Source organism: Coenobita brevimanus, chromosome 114 (assembly GCF_032717465.1).
Source record: "Coenobita brevimanus isolate Jiangsu-jjx chromosome 114, ASM3271746v2, whole genome shotgun sequence".
Classification (NCBI taxonomy): domain Eukaryota; kingdom Metazoa; phylum Arthropoda; class Malacostraca; order Decapoda; family Coenobitidae; genus Coenobita; species Coenobita brevimanus.
In genome coordinates, this window is record NC_137067.1 from 11,255,315 (window position 1) to 11,263,023 (window position 7,709).

Consider the following 7,709-nt stretch of genomic DNA (forward strand, 5'->3'; position numbering starts at 1 on the left):
TCCTTCTTTCAATCCAACCTTCAAATAGAAAAATTCACTTTGTTCACTATCCACACACACTGCAGCCTTAGCAACCTCATACATATTCTTCACGGCCTTCAACAACTTCCCATCTACTGCATAATATATTCTTAATACTTTCCACAATCCTTTCATCTTAAAAGTGTAAATATAACCGTCTTCTCCAGTCTTATGTATTTATCTACTAATTTTTCTTTGTCACTTTCATATTCTACTTGGTATTATTTTTTTAGTCTCTCCTCTCGTCTCCTCTCTCCCCTCCTTCTCATCTCACTTCTTCCTTCCTCCCTCCTCTTCTCTCTTCTTGTTTTCTCCTCTTCTCTCTTCTTCCCCCCTCCTCTCTTCTCTTCTTTCCCCTCCTGTTCTCATTTCTCCCCCCCCCCTCCTCTGCTCTCTTCTTCTCCTCTCCTCTCTTCTTCCTTCCATCATCATCTTTCTTCTTTCCCCCCTCCTCTCTTCTCTTCTTCCCCCTCCTCTCTTCTCTTCATTCCCCCTCCTCCTCTATCTTCTTCCCTCATCTTCAGCTGCAATCCATCCTCATTCCTTCCATCTCCAACGTGCTCTCCTTCTCCAATCGCTTTCACCTTCGTTAAATTTAATCATTTTCCATCCCTTGTATTCCATATTCATCCACACTGAAGCGCTGTGGTCCGATTTCCTCACATCTCTTTCCATTTACAACTTGCCTTACATATTCTTCTTTCTCCTTTCTAAATCTTACTTCACTGTTTTTTTTTTTTTCACTATTTGGCTTAAGTCATATTTCCAGCCAAACCATACATCACCAACTTTTTATCATCACCTTTCGACTCTCTCTTCCTATCTTCTCGTCGTCTTCTCATCTTCATCTTCCGTCCATCATCTTCACACAACTTCACGTCAAAGTCGCTCTCTTCCATGTGTTGTCGTAAAACGTTATCCCTTATGGGTTTTTTCTTTTACTTTTGTGCCCTCCTCATTGATGGTGTGGTGGGTATTTTCGTAGCCAATTTTCTTCTTTCCTCTTTTCCTTCCCCACCTCCTTTTCTCTTCCTTTCCTCCGCCTCCTCTTCCGCCAACTCCCGCTCCTGCTCTTTCTCTGCGGCTTTCCCTTCTCCATTTCCGTTTCCTTTTCCTCTCCTCCTCCTCCTCCTCCTCCTCCTCCTCCTCTTTCCCCTCCTCCTTCCCCTCCTCCTTCCCCTTTTTCTCCTCTTCCTCCTCCTCCTTCCCCTTTTTCTCCACCTCCTGCTCCTCCTTTTCCTTTCCTCTCCTCCTCCTTTTCCTTTTCTCTCCTCCTCCTGCTCCTTTCCTCTCCTCCTCCTGCTCCTCCTTTTCCTTTCCTCTCCTCCTCCTTTTCCTTTCCTCTCCTCCTCCTCACATACTCATTTTCCTCTCGCCGTCTCCTCTTTCCACAACATTGGTTATTTTTTCCTGGCAACCACCACATCGTCACGCCTGCTGCCGCTCCCACTGCCCATCCTCACAATGTTTACTTATCCCTCCAGAGTCTGTAGCGGTAATCTCTCTCTCTCTCTCTCTCTCTCTCTCTCTCTCTCTCTCTCAAAATGTTAAGTTGCATCTTTTCTCCTCGTCTCCCCTTCACCCCGGTACTCTTTACTTGCCAGGCTTTCACCATTTTCCTTATTAGTGTTCCTTAGCCTCAGTCGTGTCCAGTCTTTCTCGTCCACGTCTGTTCTTACATCATCTTACATTCATACAATTTCTCTCTCTTTCTCCTTGTTTCATTTTCATTGTTTTTTTCTTTTTAGTATTTTATCCATATCCTTATCAGTTACAATCGTTCATTTGGTCTTTTTATCATAAAGTTCACATCTTCCTCAGTCATAGCTACTACACTTTTGAACATTCTCGTATTGTCCTTTTTTTAAAGTCTTATTTTTCTTATTCTCCATGTGTACTTTCTCATTTATCCTCTCATCATTATCACATTCATTTCTCCTCGTAAATACTCTTCTATTCATTCCATTTTTTCCATATTTTCACTATTGTCATCTTACACTTTTTTCCAGTAATTACTTGTCTTCTTTTCATTTCCTCATGATAACCACCATTTTGTTATCAATTCTTAGCATATTAAACATTTTCCCGATTTTCTAATTGCCTCATTACAAAACTTCTTATATTTTTCTATCTTGCGGCTTATGTGTTTTTCGGGAGGCTCTTCTTCACCCACCCCTTCATTATGCCTTAAGCGTAATCTTTTTTTTTTTTTTTGCTATATTTTCCTCAGGCTTCCTCCATTATCCTGTATTTTCTTTTCCTCCTATTAATATCTCACTCTACCTTTCCCCCTGCTCCTCCTCCTCTGCTCGCTCTTCTCCCCCGCCCCTTCCTTTTTCCCTGCATCTTCCCTTCCTCACCCTCCTCCTCTCCTTTTCATTTCTTTCACTCCCCTCCCTCACTCCTCCTCCCTCTTACCTCCCTCCTTTCCCTTACACTTCCCTCCATTCCCTTACACTTCCCTCCTCACCTGCCTCCCTCTCACCTCCTTCCATCCTCTTCTTTTTGAATTTCCCTTCCATTTTCCCCCTCTTTCTCTCTCACCATCTTTCTTCCTCCCTCCCTCTCCTCATCCTCTCCACAGCCCCTTCCCTTTCGTACCTCTTTCCCCCCTCTCTGCCTTTTGCGTCTCTCCCCCTTTTACTTCTCACTTCCTCTCACCTCTCTTCCCTCCCTCTCTTCCCTCCCTCTCTTCCCCCCAGCAGAGCCGTCCAATGGCATTCCTTAGCCAAACTGGGAGTCGAGGTCAGGGTTTGTTGTGCGTGATCTCCCCCACCCCTCCCCCACCACCATTCCCCATCTCCAGAGCCCTTATCACTACCCGTACCGCTTATCCCCTCCCCAACATCCTACCCCCAACCCCAACCCCATTAGCACAGAACCCTCCCCCCCGTAACCCCTTCATAGGTCCCCTCCCTTCATCATTAATCCAGGATTCTTTTCCCCACCCTTCAGCTCTCACGGTCATCCCTCTACCCTTCCTCTCCACTCTCTCCCTTCTCTCCTTCCTCGGACCCTTTTCCCAACCACCACCCTCCATCGCCTTATCTCGTACCCCATCTCGTACTCGCTATCCAATCCCCTTCCATCTTACTTCCTCCTCCCCTTCACATCTACCCCTTCTCCTATCCCATCTCCAGCCCCCTCCCGTCTCTGCTTCTCCACTATGCCCTCCCCTTCTACTCCCAACCATTTCTCTTACCCCAACCATAGATTCGCTTTCCCGGTTATTCCCCCCTCCTCTCCCTACCTCATCCCCACACCACCTCCATTCCCCTACCTTTAACCAAAATCCTGGTCTCTGCGCCTTCCAACCCGTCCGACCTCCCCAGATCCTCTCCACTTCCTCGCTAATCATTAACCCCCGTGCCCCATCTCTTCCTCATTTTTTCCCCTCAAAATCTTCCATCCCACCTTAGAGCTTGAACGTTTTCTCTGCTATCCTCCACCTTTTCATTTGCCGCTCCTTTCCTTGCTCCTTCTTCTTTCTCTATTCCATGATCAACTTTTTTTCTTGTTCCATTCTTCATGTCTCTTCTTCATTCTTCGCTTATTTCATCCTTCCTTTATCCCTCCTTCCAACAACTTATAATTTTGGTGAGCCTCATTTTACAGTTCCTTTAGTTGGTAAAATGAGATTTATGCCCATATATTGAAACTGTGCTTCTTTGAGGTGACCTAAGTCATTCCTAAATAGTTGCATAATTAAAATAACCAATTTCAGAAGATGTGTGTAATTCCTCCCCAACTTTCTAGATTTCCATTTTCTCTCCTTCCTTTCTTCCTACCCTAGACTGACATTGTTTTATTCTTTTTTTATTCTTCTTTCCCACCATGGTGGCTGTATGGGTGATAGCAAGTATAAACAAGCAATATTATACGCAACTTAAGCTCAAAAACTTCTGCAGATACGGATCCAGATGAAGGGCCTGTGGGAAGGGGGAGGGGAAGAAGAAGGGGTCGGAGGGAAGGGGAGAAGATAGGAGGTGGAGAGATAGGGAATAGGGAAGAGGGTAAAGAAGAGAGGAGAGGGAAAGGGAGAAGATATTAGTTGGAGAGATAAGGACCGGGGAAAGGGGTAAAGAAGAGAGGAGGAGGAAGGGGGAAAGAGACAGTGGTTTGACAAACCAGCTCCACTATGGCCTCGGGTTACGGATGCTCTGGCCCAATATAGCCTTAATCCACAGCGTGACTTAGTGTGGTAAAAACTGAATAGGATAATAGAATGAATGATGCAAGTGTGGGGAAAATTAGGATATACAGTGAAGGAAAACAAGAGTGAATTACTCGAAGAGACAAGCTAAGCAGCGTGTTTTAGTAGCAATGAGTGGCGGGGAGAGTCTGAATCAATGGTGTCGAAAGAATGGAAGGAAGTTGAAGGATAATGGGTAAATTATAGAAGATACAAAAAAACAAAAAGAGGAAGGTTGAGGGAAGAAGAAGCTTTTCTGGGTAAGTAGCAGTGAGTGTCGTGGAAGGTGTGAATGGTGAGGAAAAACAAGAGAACCATTGAACGAAAGTGAACAGATTAGCAAAGGCGCATCAAAGAGGAGGAGGGATGAGAGAAAATCAAGGGTGTGGACAATCTGTGTGGCGAATCAAAGTGAAAGGTTTGAATAAATGATAAAGGAGAACTGAAGTGAATACGATTAAAGGTGGCGGGATATTGCATTGATTCGTAACCCTCTGACCTCGGAGGATTTTCCATCGGTAAGTTTAATCACTTACAGGCAGGAAAAAAAGAGCGGAAATTAAAGAATTGTCCCTCTAGGTTAAAGGATTAAATCGAGGTAGTTTTGTTTAATATCACACCTGGCTAGCTTTATTTATTTATTTATTTATTTTTTATGTGCCCGACTCTGGGCATAGGCTTCACAGCCTGCTCCCATGGCCCAGTAGTCCTCCATACCATACACCTCTCTACATGTCACCACTTCACCCACAAACCATATTGAATACATGCTAGGGCTGTCTCATTCAGAAGTCAAGTAAAATAGTTTGACTTTACCCAATGGATATACTGTTTACTGAAGTTTAAAGGGTAACCAGAGGATGACAGGAAACAAAACCTAAGCATCATAAAATCGTCTGCAGTAGCAAATGTAGAATAATTAAGGATTCACAGCAACAGGTATTCAGTAGTTTAATACATGCTTTTCTAAACCCACGAACTGAGTAGGATTTGAGTCTGGACAAAGATGTTCTATCCCCATAAAAATATACAAGCAGTGACACTGTGTGAAGAAGGACTTAGGTGGAGAGGCGAGAGGGGAAAGAGGATAAGGAGAAAATGAGTAGTGTGGGGAAGTAAACGTCTTGCGTGGTGTGGGGTGGGCGTGGGTGTGGAGAGAGGATGAATGAGTGGTGTGGGCAGCATACGAATGAATGGTGATGGTGGAGAAGGGGGTGGGGGAGTGTTGCCAAGCGATCTCTTTGCTGCCGTATTTACATCGCAACGTTAACACGTCACCCTTCCTTATCCAGTCAGAAGAGAGGAGGGACAATCCAAGGGAAGGGAAAGGTAGACAAGATTAGGGGTAGAAAAATGGAGAAAGATGAGTGGAGAGAGGAATGAGGAAGAGTGGAGAGGGATGGACGCAGAAGGAAGCGGGGGGGGGGAGGAGAAAATAGAGGACAGGAGAGAGCAGCGAGAAAGGTGGTAAGAGGAGAGGAGAGGTTATAAACGAGGTGGGAAGAGAGGATCTGATAAAACACAGTTTTTTAACTAGAATAGTTGTATATTGCATATGTTGCCTTTTTTCTGCAGGGGGTCCACGTAAACTGGATAAATTCGTTTGGCAACACCAAGAATAACTAAAAAGAGAGGCTACTGCGTTGAAATGATTATCATCATTCTCAGGCTGATATTAGTCACTTCCAGCAGAATTAAATGACATGGAGTTAGTCAGGGTTAATGGTACCAGTGTTATCGCTATTCGGTTGCCATAATTCACTCCTAGTCTAATGAGATCGTCTGGCGCTAACTGGAAGAAAACGCCAGACAAGACACGACTATGAGTGAGTTAAGGATCCTCGATAAAAATTTTCTCCGTGAGACCCTGAGTAAACTTGTGGTTGAAGCTGTGCCCAGATGCACAAACGGCCTTAAGGCTACACACGGCCTTAAGTCGGGTAGTTTAAGGCCGTGGGTCGCTAAGGCCCATGCGCGAAGCACCAACAGGAGGGTAAGCCTCGGTGAGGCCGCCTCAGCCGCTGAGGCTGGGTCGGAGCAGCCTTACCGTATTGAGACCCGTAAATGAAGTAACTCCGATTTGATATTCTCTGTAGCACAAACCGGACCCAACTTGTTATTGTTTGCCTCGGCATGGAGTTGATGAGTTGCCTGTGAACTAGATCGTGCTTTGCGAAGGGAATGGAGGTTTCTTGGAGCCACTGAACCCCTGTAACATAAATGATAAACATGTATTGAGACAATATCGCCTCCCCAGGAGCGAATTCCTTCGTTTAACGGAACTTGAGCCTCATACTGGGAGTGTCACGTTACACTGCCATGACATTCTTGCCTACACAACAATTTTTGGCAACCCAGAGGTTCTACGCTAGTGGGAATTTTCAGTGTTGTTGGAGGGTGGTATTCATGAGTCAAGTGTATGCAAAGTGATATCACGTGTGACAGATAGTTTATACAGAAAATTACTGAGAAAAATTAAGATGCCCAGTGGTTTGCTGAGAAGGACAGAGACGAGGGTTTCCACAGAATAAATAAATTTCCTAAAGTATTTGGGTTCCCATGGGAAGGGAGGGGAAGAATACATCTCCAGTATCCCTGCTTGTAAGGGGCAACTAAAATGGGCCTTTTTGTCTCCAGACTTTCTTCCTTACTGCCCTCCTCTGTCTTCTGTTCTACTCCCTTTTCTTGATGTTTGTGTGTTTCTTATGGTCTTTATTTTCCTTCTACTAAGCCATGCAGCCATATTATGGATTGGTGATAATTCATCATTATTCCTAACTTCCTAAAGTGCTTGGATCAATGGGTTGAACCCTAATACCAATTAAGGCCCCAGATCACAAAGAACATGTATTTGTCAGCTGCAAACGGTTTCATTCACTGGCTGTGCAAGTTGTTTGTGACAGCAACAAAATGATACTGAGCTGTAATTACAGATATCCTGGCAGCACTCACGCTGTCTTTATCTGGGCTAATTCCAACCACCAGAGATCTGAACCAAGGCGTCTATGGTGACATTTTATGCCAGGTAACTGTGGTTGCTGATTACTTTGTTTAAAGTTAGACAATGGTTAGGTAAAACATGGCAAACATAATAAGTTCCCATTCATATTGCTATTTTGTTTCTTTACTCCTAAACCCTCTCATCTTACTGTTTTAAAGGTTGTGTGGGTGTATTGCTCTTCATCACTAATATTGGGACTTTTCATTGCACCCAACATTTTCAATTAATTACCGGCACTTCACGTGCTTATCCTTGACTGTTGTGTTTTTGTTACCGCATTTTGTGAAAATAAGGTATTGTATAGAACGCCTAGGAATTCTATAGAATGATCAACATTTTTTTGGCAAAGTATAAGTTTATTTCATTCTGACTTTATATATTTTACCTAACCTGGGACTTTAATAGAATGCATAGGTATTCTGTAGAATGTCTAACATTTTTATGGCAAAGAATAATGTAATAAACAACAGGGGGTTAGGCTGGGATACTGTAGGT